This window comes from Papio anubis, chromosome 5, assembly GCF_008728515.1.
Source record: "Papio anubis isolate 15944 chromosome 5, Panubis1.0, whole genome shotgun sequence".
NCBI lineage: Eukaryota > Metazoa > Chordata > Mammalia > Primates > Cercopithecidae > Papio > Papio anubis.
This window is the reverse complement of record NC_044980.1, coordinates 53,951,866-53,975,214: the sequence shown is the minus strand read 5'-3', so window position 1 is coordinate 53,975,214 and position 23,349 is coordinate 53,951,866. Positions and strand designations below refer to the sequence as shown.

Here is a 23,349-nt window from a genome sequence, read left to right as displayed (position 1 = left end):
CGGTTGGGTCTTTTAATCTTTAGGACCTGTTTTTCCAGGAATAGTGTGGGTAACAGTGAGCCATTCACACTCTGTCTGTTTCTCCTCTTGATGAATACTATGTAACTGTGAAATAAGTGACTAAAATAAGAAACAATCTGATATGCAGAAATAGAGTTTTCCCTGTTTGGTCCATATGCAGCTTAAATATGTGATGTTATTCTACATTTTATCCAGATTCATTTTTCAAACGAATAGTAATCATTGTTAGCAAAAACCAATAAATAATCTTTTATTCTGTTTGAAAATTTCCATCTCCTACTTTGAGTTCTTGCTATATATCCTGTGCTCACTTTAAATCAGGTTTTCCTTCCCATATATTATTTCTTGGAAAATATGTTTTGGACTTTTCCTAAACCACCTTAACCTGTTGAAAAAACATTAGTAAATGCATAGCCAATGTAAGGCATGCTAAAATAAATGTGTATTGCTTTTTCAAGATTTTATTTACCCGTGCATTTAAAGAAGTTTTTTTTCCTTCATTTTCTTTCTTTTTTGTCATTATAGTCATTATGTCTTTTTAATGTTAAGATTCTGGCGATGTATGTATTCCTAATTTTTTATGTCACCTCCTCCGAAGCTCACCGTAACAGATTGATGATATCAATCCGGCTTCTGGCATGTCAAGTTAGTTGACCTGGTTCAGTTTGCACCATGTCAAAATGTGATCATTCATTATTAGATGATGTCCAGAAAAAATAGTGTGTGCGATAACTGTGGGTCCCATTTCTTAAAGCTTTCAAAATCCAATCTTAAGGCTCTCTGCTTTGTGGCATATTAGGGAACATAAATAAACATTAGGGCAATATCAAATGTATTCTAAGGGTTTCATGATGTAAAACATCACTTTATTACCAGACAGATACTTCACATCGTGAAATTTGAGAAAGTATACGAGGTGGGACACAGTGGTTTACCATGTAATCCTAGCACTTCGGGAGACTGAGGTGGGAGGATCGCCTGAGTCCAAGAGTTTGAGACCAGCCTGTGCTACAGAGTGAGACCCCCATTTCTACAAAATTTAAACAATTAGTAGGGTATGTTGGTACTTTCCTGTAGTCTCAGCTACTCTGGAGGCTGAGGAAGGATTGCTTGAGCCTGGGAGGTCAAGGCTGCAGTGAATGTGATCACAGGGCTGCACTCCAACCTGGGCAACACAGTGAGACCTCATCTCTGAAAAAAAGAAAAAGTATGTAATTTTTACATAAGAGTCACTTGATTCAGAAACTGGGAAAGGTGTTAAGGATGTATTATATTGTCTTTCAAAGTTTAGTATCTATCTTAGTGGCCTCTGAAAGTTGTTACTATATTTGAGTTTTGCCTTTAGATTTTTTCAGAAATAAGGATTTCTAAAAAATATAATCCTCAAACCCAGTGTTCTTCAGTACCCAAATAATTTCTCACTAAATGGAATTATATAGTAATTCCTGCTAAATGTCATGTTAATTCTCTCAGATTACTAAAATGTTGTTTTTCAATACATACCAAATAGCAGCTTAGAACAGCTAACTTTTTTGTCAGTGATAAATGTGACATGGTAAATTAAAATCCAGAGCATTTATTTTAACCAGTATTTTTAACCTATCAAATATTTTAGCAAAACTACTAAAGAAAAACAGAATGGTTCATCTTTCCTTCAACTGCCTATTGTTCTGTCCACTACAAGGCACAATAGCAAGATACGAAAGCAAAAGGGGTACCCCTTTATAAAATCATCAGATCTTGTGAGACTTATTTACTATCATGAGAACAGTACGGGGGACACCACCCCCATGATTAACTTCTCTCCCAGCGGGTCCCTCCCACAACATGAGGAACTGGGGGAGCTACAGTTCAAGATGAGATTTGGGTGAGGACACAGCCAAACCATATCACTAATGCACTAACAGAAGACCTACACACAAATAATTTTTATAAGTGTTCAACATAAATATCTATAGTTTTTGATTGTTTATCTTAAGGAGACAGTATTGAGAGAAAAGATGGGCACGAAAGAAACAGAATGTAAGCTATTTTTTTTCCCCGAGAAACTCCTAATGAACACCTGCTTTTGCATTAAAAGGTTAATGACTCTTAGTTTTTCAAAAATAATTTAAACCACTGAATAAGTGCTCTGAGGCAACTAAGTAAGAATTTTATTTTATTTTATTTTATTTATTTAGAGACAGAGTCTCACTCTGTTGCAATGGCACATCCTCAGCTCAAGGCAACCTTTGCCTCCCAGTTCAAGCGGTTCTCCCACCTCAGCCTCGCGAGTAGCTGGGATTACAGGCACCCACCATCATGCCTGGCTAATTTTTGTATTTTTAGTAGAGACGGGGTTTCCCTATGTTGGCCAGACTGGTCTTGAACTCCTGTCCTCAGGTGATCAGCCCACCTCACCCTCCCTAAGTGCTAGATTTACAGGCGTGAGCTACTGTGCTGGCCTTAAAGTAAGAATTTAAAAGACTGAATTTGAAACCTGGCGCCATCCACCAAGATTACTTTCATTCTCAGAGAAGAATTTGTTACACTTCTAAGAAAGCTGACTATCATCCTATCCCACCTGAGATATCATGAAGCTTGTTCTAAAAATGGAATCATTCAGTGATCATGGGCTGCTTTTCAAGCATTTTTCACTCACCCTTTACCATTATGATGGTAAACTTTGGGGAAAGGGGAAGGCATGAGCCAATACATCTTTTAGTATTTCTTGGTTATACTAAGAACAACTGAGGAACTACTAAGAAATGACTAAATAGATAAAAGTATTTTTATTATAACCCTTATAAAAAACCTCTTCCCCCATAAAACATTTAGTATCTTGTATGAAGGCATAATGTATTTTTAAACATTCAAATCCAATTCCAGATTTCATTTGTGTACTGTGTACTGTGTAATCCACCATGCAAAATGTAATTTCTTGCTTTTAATATAAATTTTCATTATTATCATAAATGAAGTCTCAGGCCACAACATTTTGTTAGGTTGCATTCAAATGGTAATCATAATATGACCTATACCAGTTTTTGCATGGAAGGGCAGCAGCCAGCTGAACTAGATTTCCACTTTTCTCTTGGCTCATTGAACAATATTAGACAAGTTACCTTAACTTCATGGGTCCTCAACCTTCTCATTTGAAATTGAGTGTACGGACTGTATAATTACTCTTTCCTTTTAAGTTTACAGAAATAACATTATAGAGGTATAAGAAAACTATAAATGATCTAAGACATGTGCCTAAATATTTCTTCATACATCAAGTATGCATTCATGAAATCAACACCAAGCTCAGGAAATATCAAAGAATAGCTCAATGTCCCTGTGAACTTATATCCAATTCAGTAATTCATCCAACAAATGTATATTGAATCTGCTAGACTTATGAAGCCTTAAACTTTATACTGTACATTCTGATAGATGTTGTTTAAACCAGCGGTTGGTCAACTTTCAAAAGCAACCCTTTTGCTAACATTGTTCTTCTGGCTGAAAGCTAGTAAGTATAAGCAAGAGGAGAGATGTGTGTATGATCTCACTTCTATTTGGAATCTAAAAAGGTCAAACTCATAGAGGCAGATAATAGAAGAGGGTTACCAGGGGGTGATGGGAACAGGAGGGACTGGGGAAATGGTGGTCAGAGGATATAAAGTTTCAGTTAGACAAGAGGAATAAGTTCAAGAGATCTGTTGTACAACATAGTGACTATCATTAAGAACAATGTATTGTAAACCAAATATCATATGTGGTTACTTATAAGTGGGACCTAAATAATGAGACCACATGGATACATAGAGGGAGGAACAACAGACATAGGAGGCTACCAGAGAGTGGAAGGTGGGAGAAGGGACAGAACCAGGAAAAATAATTAATGGATACTAGGCTTAATACCCCCATGACACAAGTTTACCTATGTAGCAAACCTGTACATATACCCCTAAACTTAAAATAAATAATAACAAAACCAAAAAGAAAAAAAAAGAAAATTTCTAAGAGAGTAGATTTTAAATGTTCTCACCACAAAAAACTATGTCAGTTAATGCATATGTCAATTAGCTTGATTTAGCTCTTCTATAATGTGTACATATTTCAGAACATCGTCTTGCGCACTATAAATATATGCAATGTTTGTCAGTTAAATATTTTTAAATGAATTTTTTGAAAAGAGGAGGGGTGTGAAAGTGAAGACTAGTTTGGACTTTATATTTTACATTCTGGGGTTGCAAGAATGAGACCTCCCTGATGCCTACACGCAAATGGATTAATGTGAAACTGAAGGGCTGTTTTCTTGCCCAGTTGATTCAGCTGGTTTATGTATAATTGTTAGCAATTTAAACTCTGTCACATTCCCCCCAAAAATATGCATATGCTTTAAAAATAGATCTCATCATTTCAACATTTCAATTTATATATGAGAGAAATAAAAAGGACTAGTAAAAATTATATGAAGAAGTAAGTCCAAATATGGTAATTTATGGTTCAAAGGAGAGCCACTAGACCACAAAATATCAACATCAAAGATGAATGCAAGTACTAGGGGAAATGATACAGATCAGAGGCACCATGTGTTGTGCATTCTGGTATTTGTCAGAGATAAGGAATGAAGCTAAAGATTTTTCTTGGATTGGTCTTGGAGTAAAATAAAATGAGAGGTTATGCTAAGTATAAAACTATGTTTACAAAGTTCCTTTCCATTAAGACCTTCAAAGATATGTGAAATCATAGGAAATATGAGAGTTGCTTTTAAGGACCTAATTCAGGTTAGCTAACAAATCATTATCTAAAAAGAGAGTACTTAGAATGCTATGCATTTAAAATGAGTAGTTCATTTCATGATTGAGCAGAAATTCCTGAGTTCAAATCATGGCTCTTCCAATTGCAGCTTGTATGACGTTTATGAAATTCCTTAAATGTGCTCTGTTTCAGGTGCCTGTGCACCTACATCATTAGAGTTATTTGAGTATTAAATGAGATAATACATATATAACCATTAAACTAGCACCTGGCATAGAGTAAGCACTCAGCTTATATTAGCTAGCATTATTCACAAGAATAGGCTATACATTTCTTTCCATCAAAGATAAGTGCAAGTTTGAATAGAAAAACTAATTTATGAAACAAGACTGATTTTATGCTTTTCTATAGTGCCCACGATTCAAAGGAAAAGAAGGAAATAATCACCAACGAACTGACCCTGTAAAATAGATAAGCATTATGCCATGCACGCATACATGCATATATATGTATTTTGGATATATATGGATATAGTATATGTGTGTTTGAATACACATTATATATACATACATACCTTTGCCAAGAAAATCGAATGTCTCATATCTAAAAATCAGTGTTAAGAACTAGCCAAGTGTCATGTACACGATTTGTATTCAACATATATTTACAAAATTTAACTTTGTAAAAATTTCAAATCACTGTTATTGCTTTTCCTACTTGTAAAACAATTACAAAAATCCCTTGGCTTTTGTGGTGTAGACTACTGAGGGACTCTGATGCTTCATGACGGGAAGTAATTTGATCCAAAGTACAACAGAGCTCTCGTGTGGGTTTAAGTTACAGAACTATTGAATGCACACATGCACCACCAAGTATTCAAATCACAATATAGTTGTATTATTCTCTACTCTCCCTTGCAAATGCCATAGCTCTGAACTGATAAACACATTGTACTTGTGTAGAAAATTGCCACCCAGAAGGAAGCTGACTGCTAATCTAGGCCTGTGTTGTCCAACAAGAGAGCTATTAGCCACAGAGCACTCGAACTGTGGCTAATTCAAATCAGATGTGCTGGAAATATAACATGCACAAAGGTTTTCAAATAATAGTGTGAAAAAAAGTGAAAACTTTCTCATTTGTAATTTTCATAATGATTACATGTTTAAATACTAATACTGTGTATAGGGTTAAATAAAACATATTTAAATTAATTTTGGCCCAGCACGGTGGTTCACGCCTGTAATCCCAGCACTTTGGGAGGCTGAGGCAGGCAGATCACAAGGTCAGGAGATCGAGACCATCCTGGCTAACATGGTGAAATCCCGTCTCTACTAAAAATAGAAAAAATTAGCCAGGTGTGGTGGTGGGCACCTATAGTCCCAGCTACTCAGGAGGCTGAGGCAGGAGAATGGCATGAACCTGGGAGGCGGAGCTTGCAGTGAGCTGAGAATGTGCCACTGCACTCCAGCCTGGGAGACAGAGTGAGACTCTGTCTCAAAAATAAATAAATAAATAAAATTAATTTCACTTGGTTATATCTAAGTGTCCATCAACCAATGACTAAATAAAGAAAATATGGTACATACATACAATGGAGTACTATTCAGCCATAAAAAGGAATGAGATCCTGTCATCTGCAACAATTTGGATAGAACTGGAGGTCATTATGTTAAGTGAAATAAGCCACACACAGAAAGACAAACTTTGCGTGTTCTCACTCATTTGTGGGAGGTAAAAATGAAAACAATTGAACTCATGGAGATAGATAGTAGAAAGATGGTTATCAGAACCTGGGAAGGGTAGTGAGTGGCAGGGGTGTGGGAGTGGAGATGGTTAATGGGTACAAAAATATAGTTAGATAGAATAATTAGATCTAGTATTTGATAGCACAAAAGAGTGATTGCAGTCGCAATAATTTATTGCACGTTTTTAAATTACAGAGTATAATTGGATTGTTTGTAACACAAAGGATAAATTCTTGAGGTGATAGATACCTCATTTACCCTGATGCGATTATTATGCATTGTATGCCTTATACCAAAATATCTCATGTACCCCATAAATATACCTACAATGTACCCACAAAAGTAAAAATAAATACATTAATTTCACCTGCTTGTAAAAATAACTTTTCGTAATATGGCTTTTAAAAAATTTAAAATACATGTTGTGGCCATCATTCATGGTTCACATTATATTTCTCCTGAACAGCGTTGATCTAGACAGTAGACGTAACACGAAAACAGCTAAGAAAATTATTAATTCTTGAAAAGTATAAAATTTAAAGTGATAAATGAGATCAAATTTTATAAACAAGTCCACCATAGTTCACTCTGTGCTTGTTTCTAGAAAAAAAAATTGGAATTTTTTGTAGAGTGTGCCAGTCAGTGCAAAAGTACCCATCAAGGGAGAATTAAAACATTAGCAAACAGGTGCTGTTGATGAAAATGAGATTCCAGAGAGGGCGAGAAAACTGCACACATTCCTGTAAAGCAACAGGGATTTAACACATCAATGAGAGTTGCTTTTTAAAAATAGTAATGATAATAAATAAATAAATAAATTTTCTAGGGGAAAAGTAAATGCTAGAGTGATATTAGTGAATTAGGGGATTTGTGAAGATGCATTTGAATGTCAAGAATATAATGTAGTTTTCTTAGTGTTTTTGAATTTACTGACCTTTTGTCAACCTCAAGAGACTGAGGCTAAGACACCAAGGTTTACCATGTGCTTCTATCATTCTCTCAAGGATGCATAGCTCCTCTGAGCTGTAACAGGAATTCAGGTCTGTGTGACTCCTGAGCCCACATGACTGAAAGTGTGCCCATGGAACACTGGTCCCCGCGACTGCTCTGCAAATGATGGTTCTATGCTTAAATCATTTTAAGAAACGTTGCATGTATCATTACCGTCTTGAACATGATTCATTCATTTGCATATTAAAGGTACTGAGAATTGCTAAAAAACTGTTTAACTTTTAAAGATCTTTTTCTCAAACTTCTTTTGCCACAGAACACCTCCTCCCCTGTACATGCATCTATATGTCATTTACCACCTTTTTCATGTTGAAACTAACCTTAGACAGAATGCTATTTGGAAATGCTGAGATGCCTTAAACTGCCTTCTATCATCTCTCATTATTGGTTATGAAGGAAAATGGCTTTGAGAAAATATAAAATATTTCAGGAAAATACATAATTTGATGCTCAGATAACTCACTTTGTGCTAGATCAGAAAAAGCAAAACTAGAATTTAAAAATATACTTGGATGCATGTCTTGGTTATTCTTATATTCGTAGTGTGTGATCCAAAGGGAGTCAAAGAAATCTGTAGCGAGGCTGCTCACAGTCTAGGTCTCTTTTTGCGTAGGACGAAGGTAGGGCTTGGCTTCTAGTTGAAGCTACAGTTCTGTAGGACTTGGGATTTGGAAAAGTAATGACAAGATAAATAAGTTATCACCATCAGAGACCTAAATGGTTGCAAAGTTGGCACTGGTTACATAATGAACAAAAGTTTCATAACATATTTCATAAGATATTTTCATAACATATGTCTTACATTTACTTTTTTTATTTTCTGAGGTTTTTTCTCTAAATTATGCCAAAAATGTCATCAAGGAGCATAAAAACAGACTTTCATTAATAGTTGCTATAGTAGTGGGAAATTTTTGTAGGACTTTAAGTAAAAAAACAAGTTATTTAGCAGTTTTGTTCAAATCAGACATTTCTGCCATCAGCCTGTTCCCTGGGAACTTGGAAAGTGCATACTTGCTCTGGAGTTCTGCTAGTGTCCTAACCACATGCCTTTCATGTCTACCATACTTCGATGATCTTGAATTCAAATATGATCCTCTGCCTTTCCTCACAGAAAGACACAATTTAGGGACATGAACTCAGTGGTAATGACTTTCAAGAGCTAATGACGTGCAGTCTCTCAGCACTGCCTAGCCAAACACTCTTTAGACAACCTGCTGCTTTAGACTGGACATGCACGTGGTTCCTAAGATACAGTAAAAAAGAATATGAGATGCCGAGTCCCTGGTTTCCTTTGCAAAATTCAGTTCTCCAAGAATACTATTTTCACCAAGAAAGCCATAGACTGTGTATAGGTGAAGAACTTTTGCACTAATGAAACTTGGTATTGGCTGGGACTAGGGGCCTAAATACTAGTTTGAGATTCTGTTTCTGCTATGCCATGTAGCATGGGATCCCACTTTTGCCTCTATAAAGCAGTGCTGTGGTTATTTTCCCTTGTTACCTCAGTTGATTGTTGGCTGTGAGAACCAAATAAGATATGTTTCATGGAATAATAGAAGAATGCAAGATATTATCACAGGAGGCAACATTTTTTTTGGGGTATCACATATTAGTGGAAACTTAAAGATTATTTGAGAGATTATCTTTGACATTTACATAAAACCATGTATGAAACAAGTAGTTCTTGTGTTTTTTAACCTATGAACTTTTTCAAGTGTTTTCTCCACAACATTCCTCTCTACTACCAAAGAAAATCAGTTTACAGTCATGTGTTTTGTAAAAGCCTAAATGGGAATGAAGATGGTAAGAGGGTTCACAAGATGGAGAGGCTCCCATGACACTAGTAGGTTTAAGCTCATACCCCTATGACCTCTTAAAATGTCCCCAGGCCCACTCAGAATTCCCCAATTCACTTTAAAGGCAAAAACATAGTGACATTGTGAAATCATACCAGATGTTTTAGTAGAACTGTGTTCTGGTCCTATTGAATTCACCCAGGAGAGGCATCAAACTGCAATCAGAACAAATGAACGCATGGCCTGTTAGCTGATTCTACCACTTGGTAGCTGTATATTCTCTCTCTGTTTAGTGTCCTCATCTGTAAATTGAAACAATAATAATAATAGCTCATGAGGCTTTGTGGGGATTAAGTGAGATAATCATGTACAGTGCCCAGCACAGTATCTGGTGCATGGTAAATACTGCAAAAATGTTAGCTGTTGACTGTTCCAATTTGTGACCATCATTATTAAAGAGGGGAACTTATGAATGCCTTTCACTTATACTAGCATCATTAAAAATTTACGGTTTTTAAGAATCATGAAAAGCTAACTATTGACAATTTAAGATGCATGCAAGTTTGATTTACGAAAGAATTGGACAAGCTCAGAATGGGCTAATTCGGTAGAATGACTGATGCAGGAGCTCAGGTTTTGAGACCTTCCTGTCTTTTTCCTTCATCCTTCTCTTTCTGTGTTCTCTCCACACACTTTTCCTCATCAAAACCAAAACCTTTGTTCTTTCTATGTTCTCTTTTTAGAACCTGCTCACAGTAAATTGTAAAACATGAAGAAGTGCTGAAAGTATAGATAAGCAATTAGACATGAGTTAATGCTTTTTATTTTCAAGAGCATTTGCTTTCTAATATGAACTGAGCATTGAGTAAACAGACAGACTCCTGACTCCCTAGCAGGGCTATGTCTTGTGTCAGGAAGCCAGCACACTGGGCTTCTTGGTGGGCAGGAGACCCAAGTCATCATCTACTACTTAGGCTGGTTCTTGGAAGATGGAGAAGGCGGTGGAAGAAAGGAAAGCCAAAAAAAAAAAAAAAAAAAAAAAAAAGCAAGAAAGGAATGAGATTTCGATGTATTAATTAGCTCATACCATAAGCCTGAGCTTTTGCTAGGCATTTTCCATGATAACGTGGTTATACATGAAAACAATTCTCAACACTATTATCACTGCCACCACTTTTGTTAACAGCTGTGAGAACAGAGTTCATGTGGGTAAGCAGTTTGCTAAGGGTTGTATAGCTAAAATGTAGTCAATAAGCTGAGGTGTGAACCCTGGGGTGCCTAGCCTTCACAGCTAAACTTTTATTAATTACACCTGCTTCTAATAACAGCAACCATAGCTAAACTTTCCTTAACCTACCAGTTTCTAACAACATTAACAAAAATATTTTCAAAAATATAATAATGGTCAGCAATAGGAATAAAGGGAAACAATCCAAAAATAGCTCTGTTGAGGTTACTGATGGATAGGGACAGGGAAGTGCAAAATTGTTTCTACAAAATTTCCCTTTGAGGATCACTTTCCTTGGCTGTCTGGCCTTGTGAAACTATACCTTCCCTAATGGCTTGGAGCTGATTGTACCCTTCTTTCTGTCAAGGACAGCTTAAACTTCATGGAATAGTTTATTTGAAGCTCGTGGGTACAAATTCCAGGCAGCAAGATACTACTTTCAGACATTCAGTTAACTTCCTTCAGAGTCACAGCAAAAAGTGATAGAGCTAAATTGATTACCTTGAAGTGCCTTAACCGTTTTGCTGCTGCTGTTGTTACTTCTTGAGCCAATTTATTCTCCCAGCATTGTCACTGTTACTGAAGTTGGTCTGTTCTTTATTCTCAGTTTATGAATAGGAATCATCTGAATATAGTTATAGACATCTAGTTTAGATCATTTTTCTCAGAATTACAAAGATGGGGAAATTTCCAAGCCATAGTTATTCCAAATGGCTGGGAGTGCCTTAGAAACTTATTTCTGGAGTCTTTTGAACTATTTATATTATTGATATGAACAATGCCCCTGATTGTTAGTTAGCAATCTATTCATTGATAGGGACATGAAAGGCAGTCTGTTGCCATCTAGCTTTTTTGTTTCTATCTTTAGGAATTTTCCGGTCATTTTACAGAAAGATATTTTTTAAAGGAGCAATTCTTACTTCATCCCTGAGAGGGAGACACTTATGAAGGTACTGCAGAATCTTAAAAAAAGTCTTCATCATTCTTTTACTTGTTTTTGTCTTTGAGTTGGTCTTAAATGGATAAAAGTGATAAATATAGGTTGTATAGTTCAAATCCATTGCAGTGACTAAGCAGTGACCACTCATAGGGGCAAAAACTATGTATTTTTAGAGGCAAAGATTGATAACCACAGCCATGACCCTGAGCAAGACTATGAAATAGATGCAGTTCTTTGCCATCCTCCCTTTTCCTGGGTTATGGTCACTTTCTGCCTTCACAGCTGTTTTCTCGGCAAAATGGGGATTTTACTGTCAGAAGGCTCCTATTGCTATTGCTTCTTTGAGTTGATTCTCATGCTCTGAGCACAGGAAAGCAATCTGAGATCTTCACTACTAATATTTATTGAGCACGTATACTATGCCGGGACTGGACTGCGCTCTGAGGTCAGAGTGGTAAACATATCGACATGGTTCCTGCTCTCGTGAGCCTTACAAAGGAGTAGGGAAGAAAAACATTAAGCGTATCAGCCTATGATTAAATGCATAATTAGCTAAAATACGTTGAAGAAGTAAAGATCCCAGGAAAGGAGAGAACCAATTAATATGATGGATGGGAAATCAAGGCTGCTGGAAGGAAGTAATGTATAAGCTGAAAAATGAAGAGTGAATAGGAATTAGCCAAGTGAAAAGCAGAGGCAAATGGGTTTCAGGAAAAGGAAAAATATATGTACCACTAACATTTCAAGAAGAAATGGGAAGGATTAGATGATGTCTCTTATTCTTACTAGGTTGATCTCTTCCATGGAAGAGACACACAGAATGTAATTAATTAACAGAATATAAAAATAATTTTTTGGGGGGAATGAGGAAGTGAGGAGAAGGCCCACTTAAAGTTCTGTTCCCATATTAATATGGTTTTGCTTTCTCTACAAACCTAAGTAAAACAATGGTGGTACCAAGGGGTGGTTGGGAGGCAATAGTTTTCCCAATGTACATACTCAAAACTAACGTAAAAGCTAAATACAGTGTAATCAACATGCTTACACTACAAACACAGCTTCAGATAAAATCCACTAGATCGGCCAGGCACAGTGCCTCACACCTGTAATCCCAGCACTTTGGGAGGCCGAGGCGGGCGGATCACCTGAGAGGTCAGGAGCTCGAGACCAGTCTGGCCAATGTGGTCAAAACCCCATCTCTACAAAAATACAAAAATTAGCTGGGCATGATGGCAGGTGCCTGTAATCCCAGCTACTAGGGAGGCTGAGGCGGGAGAATCGCTTGAACCCAGGAGGCAGAGGGTGCAGTGAGCCAAGATCACGCCATTGCACTCCAGCCTGGGTGACAGAGTGAGACTCCATCTCAAAAAAAAAAAAAAAAAAAAAATCCACTAGATCCTCTCTTCCAACTTTTTCCCATAATTTCTTCCCTTAGCACTGATATTATCAAACAAGTTGCCAATCCTATAAAGGCTATCAGATTCCAATTTTTAAAAACTCTATTAAATTTAAAAACACTCAGAGATGTAATGATTGTATGCATTTTATGAGTAAACTTAGTACCTAAAAGAAAGCCTTATAACTTAACATTAAGCATATGAAGGTAGCTATTATTCAAATAAGCAGCTGTAAAGACTTTTCAGCTTTGGATCCTTATAAACAAGACCTGCAGGTTTAAAGATTTGCATACATCTTTTAATAATGCATCATTTTTATTATAGAATATTATATACTATTTTATATTTACTTAATGAGATTACTGACCTGGAGTTTCAAGATATGTATGGAATATAATTAGGATATTAAAATTAAAGATAAATTATCCCCACCAGAAATAATCTTAGCAGGTATTTACTAAAGAATCTTAAATCTAGCAGATCAAGAAAAACTCCCCAAGGAGTCTTTAATTAGAACTCTTTAGGACTTGGCAGGACCGGAATCAAAATCTCTCCATAAAAAATGAATCTTGCCTTATGCTACATAAATTACAAAATCTGAAGCCCTTTAAGCAGCATTAAAACAGCTGATTTTAATTGCTCTGATAATGAGCTGGAGAGAGACACACGAAGCTTCCTGGATTTCTGTTGGAAATGAATGGGATTCTTGCCAACTATGGATCACAGTTATGAGGTATTCTGCACAGGGAATGTTAAAAAGAAAGCAGATAGACCTTGACATGCTATGCTATACTATGCCTTCTTCCTTCCCAAGAAGCATATTACAATAACTTTAAGAGAAGGTTGTCACAAATTTAAGGGAAAAGTCCCCCCTTTCTGTCTAATTTTTAATGTAACTTTCCCCCTTCTTGATATATCTAGAAAATAGTTAATAACAATCCCTGAGGGAAAAGAAAAATACTGCCCTTCGTATAAAAAAAAAGGATAGCAGAGATCCCCTTAGTGGTATGTGATTTATGTGAAAACAGTCAACTCATTCTCTTTTGCCTCCTTTTGACCTAGAAAACTGGATTCATGGATTTGGAACTGGATTTTGATTACAGAGTATGTTCTATGGCTACAAAATAATTTTTCTTTGTGGAAAACTCAAACTGCCAACAGATAATGCTTGGTATATCAGTTTTCAATGCTTTCAACTGTAAATAACAGAAACCTGGACTTACAATAGCTTGAACAAATAGGAATTACTTTTAAGTAGGTAGCCACTAGAGGTGTTTCGGTTGTTGCATGTTATCGCCATTTGCAAAGAGGCAGCATCTCCACCATTTTCTTGGCCTGTTCCTCTGATGGCAAAATGGCTACTGCAGCTCCAGACGATCATGTCTGTGTCACAGATGGTGAGAGGGAAGGAAGAAGGATGAGAAAGGATGGCCAGCTGAAGTTGTATCTACCCCACTTATAAGAAACACAAAAGCCTTTCCCAGAGCCACCAGAAGACTTCAGCTTACAGCCCTTTAGCCAGAATTATGCCACATGGTCATTTCCAGAACACAGAATATGGAAAGTTAGCATTTGGTTTTCTGCTCTTTATAATAAAGATAGCAAGGATGAAGAAGTTTGGAAAAGGCTGTGGGCTAGCCAATCAAATTGTCAACCACATTTGGCCTCTATATCTCTTTTAAAATGTATGGTTTTTAAAGCCTAACGTCAATTTGTTAAGGTGTCTTAAGGACAGGGAAATAGAGAAGAACTAAGATTTTTATATCAAATACAGAGTAAATCTTGGAGAGGGTGAATTAGAGTGGAAAATAAACTAATCATTATCTAACAGTGCCTTGAAGTCAGATCTTGCAAAACATTAGGCAAGCATGTCACTCATAAAGGACCCCAGGGCTTTCCATCCCATAATGTGGATAAAAGTAACAGTGTTCCTCTCAGTTTTTAAAAATGTCACCAAAAATTCGATAAAGTATATACATACGTATTGTAATTGTTTAAAGTAAAAATTTTATGCTATTTTGGGAAGAAAAATAATCAGCTGAAAAAACCGTTACTGACCACTGGTCATCAAAACCTCATTTATGCCATGTTTACAAGATTAAAAACAAGAATAAATAATAATTGTTTGGAATATTTTCATCATATTGCCTCTGAAATCATTGATATCATACTGCCTGGATTTAGTCAACTCAGTGAATGATTTATCAGTAGCCATGCTGTAAGGAGCTCTCTATTCAGAGATACTTACGATTTGGTGAACTGGGAAACCCACAGAGAAAGATTAATGAAATAGGAGAGCCAGGTAAATGGGCCATGGCTCTAGGAACCAGGAATCATGATTGTTTGGAAGAACATATCTCAGACTGAGGAAAGGTGGCGCTAAAGTAAGCTAGCATTTGATTAGAATGTTGAAGGATAATTTCATTCTTGGAGACAGAAAACCTATGTAGAAGCAAAATAAGTAGGAAATAGAAGCCTGCGTTTGAGAGATTCAGAGTGACTGTGTTTTATTAGAATTGTAAGAAAGGGAACTTGAAAACATAAATTTAACATGGGGCAACAGGCCTTTGGATTCTGAACAGAGGGACTTTGTTTAAGGATGGCTCTGTGGCTGTGGGACAATTTTTCTATAGATTATCAAAATGATTCTGGAAAAGAAATGTCATCCTGGGCTGAGAGCTGATACCATAGGGGAAAACATGAGGCTTATGGGCTGAACTGTGTCCCACCCAAAGTCATATGTGAAGTCCTAACCTAGGACCTCAGAATGTGACTGTATTTGAAGATGGAGCCTTTAAAGAGGTGATTTTGATAAAATGAGATCATTAGGGTAGACCCTAATCCAACACAGCTGGTGTCTTTATAAGAAAAGGAGATTAAGATGCACGTGCACACGTGGAGAAGCCTAGGTGGAGACGAGGAGCAGATGGCCATCTACAAGCCAAGAAGAGAGGCCTCCCACAGAAACCAACCCCACCGACATCTTGACCTCGGTCCTCTGGCCTCCGGAACTGTTTTAAAACATAAGTTTCTATGGGTAAAGCCACCCAAGTCTGTGATATTTTGTAATGGCAGCCCTAGGGAAAAAATACAATAAGCAAGTATTATTTGTATTTTAAGAAGTAATGATATTATAAACTAAATTTATGGAGGTGAAAATAGAAAAAAATGTCATTTCTGAAAACATTGTATAGGTATAACATAGTTGACACTAGCCACTACTACAATGGGGTGAGGAGAGAGAGGGTCAGTGATAACGGAGCTCTCAAGACTGGAAACTGGGCAATCTGGAAGGACAGGAAATGATGGGCATCTGGAAGGAAAGAAAATGATGAGTGTGGTTGAGACTGTGTTCTCCTTGAGGAGGTGCTGGTGCTCAGGGTACAGGCATCCATCATGATGTCAGAAATGTATGTCAGACATGAAGGCAGGAATGAGGTGGTCGAGGAAGCCATGGCAACATGAACAGAGAAGTGCCACAGCCAGACAACCAGCCAATGAGTTGTGTCGTTTCTTGTAAGTGACTGAAACAACATAACTAAATTGTTCAATTTAGTCTGCATATGAAATTTCAATGTCAGAGAAGGGCCTTTAATCTCAAAACAAAATAAACAGACTAGAAGACATTATTTTCCTGATAACTAACTCTTGAAATTTCTTTTGAGAAAGAAAAAGAATAGTTTTTTGGGTTTTTTTGTTTTGTTTTTGTTTTTAACATAGAGGTAAATCAGTAAGTCAAACACCTCAGGGGAAGGTAACATAGTGATTTGAATGTATATGAGTGTGAATACCTGAGATTAGAATCTTTCCTGAGAATAAATTTTCACGAGCATCATTGGAGAATGGGAGAGCATGAAGACTTTCACCCTTCTCTCTGCAGGAGACAATTGTGCAGGAGGAGGTGGGGAGAATGCCACCAAGAGCAGGTTGCCTGGGGCCAATTTAGTGATGGGATCCACACGATCTCACTAACGTGAAAGGATCATAGTTACCTTACCGAGGAAAAGTAGGCTTCAATTATATATTTCACTTCTGTGCCGGATTTTGCTTAAATGCTACTCTTTGGAGAATGTCAAGAAATTTAGATGAGTTTACCAAATCCAAGATTGTGTTCCCTGCTTTTAACTCTTGTTACTGAAATAGCCCACTGATCCCCAAGAGTAATGCTTGGCTGAGGTGCTTACATGAATTGTTTATATCATTCATTAATTAACGTGATGACATATTAAAAATAGGACTCCCAGTTTTCGTCCCAAGGGCTTACACGTAATAGCAACAACCTTTAGAAAAGTACTGCATTATTTATTTATAGAATTGCTTTGACTCAATAATGGTCCGTAATTAATTTGTAAATTACTTTTTGACTTTGCACAATTATAGTTTAACATTATATTTCTGCAGAAGAAAACATTTTTGTGTTGCTAATGTTAATTTCCCTTCATATATTTGAGACTGTTTTGTCTATAGATAAATTTAAAAATGTCAATGTGGTGAGAATGACCCAGCTTCTCAGATATTCATTTATTCTATAAATATTTTTGAATACCTACTATGTTTCAGGCACCGATCTAAGTGTTGAATAAGTAGACAAGGAGAGCCTGCCTTCAGGTTTTTTATATTCAAATAACACAAGATGATGAAGTAATTTTTAAAATAATCTTGTTTCATCTGGCAGGTAATATAGATATGCTCCATTTTATACATTTTGATACTCAAAATGTTGTGATAATCCAAATCATGACCTTTAGACATTACACTATGCTTATTGATTGAAGGTTGACATATTTTAGTATATTCTCTTACAATGTATTTAAGGACGTCAATGAGTAGACAAAAGAGTTAAACTTGATCAGACAGTATAATTTCTGAGAATAGACTCCTTCTGGAGCGAGCATTCTGATTAGATTTAACAGGGCTTCATAAAAAGGTATATGTTTATGTTTTTTGCTAATTGGGGGTTTCCTAGCAAATGATTCCATGAAAACATCTGCAGGGAATTCCCATCTGTGCTATATTTCACTGATATGGGGGCTCTGAATCAATAATGCTGATGTAACAGTTGGCAAATTAGATAAGAACAGCCCGAGACTTCCTTTTCCATTAGGTGTAGTCTCATGGAAAATCACCCTTGAATCCATCAATGGAATGAAGCAACTACGTGGAGCCTATGGGAAAATCCTGGAGGAAGTCCCCAACTAGTCAGCCTCCCCTCTCTGCCTTGCACTCTTGGATTCCTTAGTGAAACATCCAAAATGGCCTTCTTGCAAGGAGGATGCAGTCAGTGATCCACGTACTGACCAACAACTGTGTGTGGAAGGCACCGTGCCCACCACAACAAAAGGCCAGTGAGGTCTGCTGAGCAGATGAGTCGCTTTTCTGGACCCTTCCAGGCTTGCAGTTGGCTCAGATGAAAAGCTCAGGCTTATGAGCTGCCAGAAAGTATTTGGCAAAAAGCCCACCTTTTTTCTCAAGTACAAGCATTCAATTGACTTGATTCCTCGGAGAGATTTTTGAAGGTGAAAGCAAGTTCATTGTCCACTCTTAATGACCCTCAACTTCTAATGACATAATAGATGTGAAAGTGATTTTTTAAAATGCAATGCAAATGCAAGGTGTTTTAGTCATTATTTCAGTACCTGAGGAAAATGTAAGAACACAAAGCCATACATGTACCAAGGCACCACCTGAGTGTACTTGGTTTCACGATCTACTTTAGCCCTCTGAAGTGTAGACTCCATCGAGGCTATCCTTTTGTGGATTGTGTACTGAAGTTGCTTTTCTTTGTTTTCCCAGCATACACTTGTGACACTTCCAATCTCTTATATGTATATGGTAAATACAGGCTGTTTTTCAAACAAGATAAATCAAATGCTAGCTAGAAAGTGTGCCTAGAGTTTAAAGCATTCTAGAATGTACTCCCATATAACAGCTATACTTATATAATACCTACATTGTGCCAGTGTTTTATATATGTGAAGTGCTTTAACCCTCACAACAAACATAGGAGGGATGTAGTATTATTACCTCCTTTTTACAGATGTGAAAACTGCAGTACACAAGGTGAAGTGAGAGGCCCCAAATCACACAACTAGTAAATGGCAGCGTCAGACCTCAAATCCCACTAGTCTGTCTTCAGAGTCTATATAATTAACCACTGCTCCCTGTGCTTTTAAAGATTAGTTTTATGGATATTGTGCTATTTCTAATAAAAGGATATAATTTTTGTTATGTATGTTTCTTCTTAGTCTTCACTTTTGAATCTTGGACCACATGTGCTATTATCATATTTTAGCTCATAAGAGACTTCTCTGATAATTTTGTGTAAAATACATTTATAGAACATTTGTATCTTATAAATGTAATTTTTCTTACCATTATCTCATTTGATCCTCCTTATCAACCACTAGAATACACAGAGCTTTATCCTCATTTTTCAGATGAAGAAACAGACCAAAAAAGACTAAATAATTTGTTCAACTCCGTATCACCAGTTTGTAGCAGTTCTGTGACTAGAAACCAAATTTCCTGGCTCTTAGTCCTGTATTCTTTCTAGTATTTCAGATCATCTCTTCACTTCTCTCCCTTGTGCTTTTGGAAAGAAAATTGAGAAGAACATTAAGAACCCCAGCAAAATTGGAGAGGCATTTCTTGAGAAGCATTTAAAATAATTTAAGAAGTCTTCACAAAAGTAGTAGGCAAAAGTGTGTTACATTAACGACGACTCTCATTAAGTCAGTGCGTGCAGCTAGGTTCTGGTTTATTAATTTTCAATTTTTTCATTTTTGGGCCTGTCTAATCTGAACACTTTGCAGTACAACTCTGAGTGCTCTCATGCTTTGTGCTATTGCTTTTTTAAGGTAGCTCATTTGCACTTGTTCATCATCCTGATCCTTCCCCCAGTCCTCTGGGCTCTGTTGCTAATTATTGACCCAGGAAAGCCTCAGAAGGGGCAAAGGCAGCTAAAATTGGAGTGCTCTTTACTTAGACTTATAATGCATTTTCCATTTTTCAGAAAGACTAAAGCATTTTTAGCTGCCAGATTCAGAAACCATTCAGTTATATGGGCACTTGAGTTTCTGCTAAAGAATCACTACTCAAATTATTATTATTATTATTATTATTTAGTATTTCATTCACAGCCAGTCTAGGGAGTGTGTGTGTGTGTGTGTGTGTGTGTGTGTGTGTGTGTTTGTGTGTGTGTGTATTTCTCTTTCTGTATTAACATATAAGACACAGCAGAATAATAATGTGTCCATTCATTCCATAGATATTTCTCAAAAAGTTGCCAAGAATAAAGAATAGTACTAAAAAAAGGTGGAGGATGGTTAGGTGTAAAATTACCTCCTCCCAGGACCTGGCAAATGATAAGTGCTTCAGAGATATTTATCAAACTGAAATGAGCTATTACATGGACTGTATTCTCTGGCTTTGGAATCTATTGGGGAAATGATGAAGTCATTAAATATATGAGAATTGGAAAGGAATTTAGGAATCATCTCATGCAGCCCTTTTATTTTAAAGATGAAGCAATGGAAATGCAAGAAAGTTATGCGTCTTTTCCAAGCAGGATCACACATCTGTTTAGAAATAGTATGCTTTTTTCATCATGACATGTGCTTTAGAGATTACACATATGTCAGTGTCTGCAGTGCAGGGCATAATGTGAGGAGAGCCAATGAATGCTTTAGAACAGTGCTACCCAGTGGAAATATAATGCACACTCCATATACAATTTTAAATTTTTATCAGTAACCACATTTTAAAACATTTAAAAATCAGTGGAATTATTTTTTTTTCATACTAAGTCTTCAAAATCCAGAGTATATATTATATTTTTGACACATCTCAATTTGGACTAGCCATATTTTAAGTATTTAATAGTTACATGTGTCTTGGGGGGCTACTCTATAAACTATATGACTCCAGAATCACAGAGATGGGAAAATAATAATGTATATTTAAAGCTGCAGTATTTTTACCATTGGTTTTTTTTTCAAGTTTGATTTTAACACAAAGTACAAAAATGAAACTTAAACAGACTCAACAAATTAAAATTTAAAAAAACTAGAGTAGACCTATACCATTTGACAGATTGCATCAACAGTTACAATTTTAGACACCCCTACCCCTCCACACAGAAATTAGTGAATAAGCAGATTGTCAATAGTACTGGCTCAAATGGTTCTACATATAACTTCTACCAAACTTTCAGTGGAGGGGTAACTTCTGCCTTATACAAATTACTTCATTTTACAAGTAACTATAAGTATATAATAAGTTCCATTTGCAACACTATAGGAGCTTGAACTGTCTGCCAATTTTTAAAGAATATGCTCAAGCAATAATCTTGGTTATCCATATTATCTTACATTTCCTTATGAATATTGAGAGTTTGTTCTATTATTGATAAATACAAGGGTACTGCTGTTTAATAGACTGCTGCATAGGTCCTTTTGCTTTGCATTTACTGTTTAAAGCATAAAAATGAAGGTAGCAAGAGGATTTATCTTTCTGGCTATTCTTGAAATTCCTGTTTCTAACAAGATATTCTGCAAAAGCAAAGATACTACTGCATTGTTCAATGTTTCCACAAAAGGTTAATATAATTGTGGGTTCAGCTATCACCTTGACCTTTTCTTGGATCTTTGATCAGAGTTTAGGTAAATATGTTGGTAGGTTTCCCCCTTTTAAGTTCCTGAGCTTTTGAAGTAAAACCAGAGCTGAGATAGGAAAGTGAACAGCAAGGGGCAGAGCACAGCAGAAACTGAATTAGGTCACTTTTCTAGAGGCTTCTGAATTTGGTACAGTAGGATTTCTGTTATCATGTTAAACCTAGCTTTTCAAAGAGCTACTACTGTTCCATTTTATTCTCTGGCCCAGAAAATAAATCAGAAGACTTCTACATCGTTTTCCTCAAAAGCTGATTCTGATTCTCTGTATGATACCACATTAATAAAGTTTTCCCTATTAATCACCATAATGCCATGCAGCCTTCTAAGATGTTTTCTTTAGTTCTTAGTTCCTTTGCAGTTCCATCTCCAAGCATAAATTCTCATTAATATCAGTACAGTGAGGAAGGTAGACATGTGTCAGTCAGTGAGAATGCTTGCAGCTGTAACTGCCAGAAAGTCGTAACTTAATTGGCTTTAGCCATAAGCCATCCTGAGGTGGGAGGCTCTAAGTCACTCAGTAACTCAGTGATATTATCAAAGGCATCCTGAGTCTTTTTCTTCTTTCTCTTCTGCCATCCTCAAGTGTTGGTGAGTTTTCTGGTTTGTTCCGGTAATCTTGAGATGTCAGTCACAGGTCCAACTATTACATGCAGATAACTATGGCCAGTCGGAAAAGAGGATCTTCTTTTTAAGTCTTCTTTTAAGAAAGAAAAAAATTATTTCCAGATGGTCTTCCCTTTTCCCACTTCCCTTCAATGTCTCGTTGGCCAAAATTGTTTCACATGCTTATGTCTTAACCAATCACTGCCTTGGAAATGCTACTTTCATGATTATCTGAGACAATCAGGTTTCCCTCATGGTGGCTGGGGCTGAGGCCCACCTCCCTGTAAGTATGTGGCTGCAAGGGTAGGCGGATATTTGAATTTCACTGGGGGCCTATTAGGAAGGAATGGTTCTTGGGTAGGCTAGCCATAGAGTCAACTACAAGTAAATCAGAAACCATAGTATCATAAGTGCTACAGGTAAATGCAGGATGCTGTAGTGACACGCAAGAAGAGCCCCTGGCCATGCTTGCCTGAGCAAGAGGAGAGAGGAATGTCAGAGTGGGCTTTTAAAGAAAATGTTATCTGATCTGAGATATAAAGTTCAAGAGGAGATAGCCAAGGAAAGGGTGGTGGAAGGAGAGAGAGGGTATCAGGTAGACACAGTATCATGTGCAAATGACTGGGAATAAGATAAATTGTGGTGGTTTGGGGAGATGCAAAAAAAAATTAGTTTGCCTAAGGTGTAGAGCATAAGTTGGAAAGTCAGTCAGAAATAGGGCCAGAGAGTTAAACTGTAGATCATAAAAGATCTGGTAAGTCACATAGAAATTTCTACTTAATTCTGCTGCAGTGGGGAGCCAGTAAAAGATTTTTAACCAGCAAATGACATAATCAAATATGCACTTCAAAAAGAATGACTTTGGCTGCTGTGGGAAATTGAATTGCATATCTTCAAGACCAAAAGTAGGTAGAACATGTGAGAATCAATTACAATATTCCAGGAAAAAGTGGTGAAGGGCTTTAAGATAATGTCAGTGGGGCTGGAGAGAGGTGAATAGGTTTGATTGCTATGTAGGGGTTTTAGCTAAATGGGACTTGGTTAATAGGTAAGAGAAATAGGGATTAATAATCACTTAGATTTCTGGCTTGGAGAACTAGGAGGATGAGAATGACATTTACTGAGTTAGGATATCCAAAGGAGAAGCAGATTGGGGGCATGAGGAGTAAATTAATTTAAATTATAACTAATGAAGGGCTTATTCTGTA

The 23,349-nt window shown here is 36.7% G+C and overlaps 1 protein-coding gene across 14 annotated transcripts in view; it reads left to right on the top strand.

The window, feature by feature from the left end:
* Positions 1–23,349, top strand: part of PDE4D (phosphodiesterase 4D) — a 1,533,637-nt gene that overhangs the window by 1,157,141 nt on the left and 353,147 nt on the right. The window lies entirely within an intron of this gene.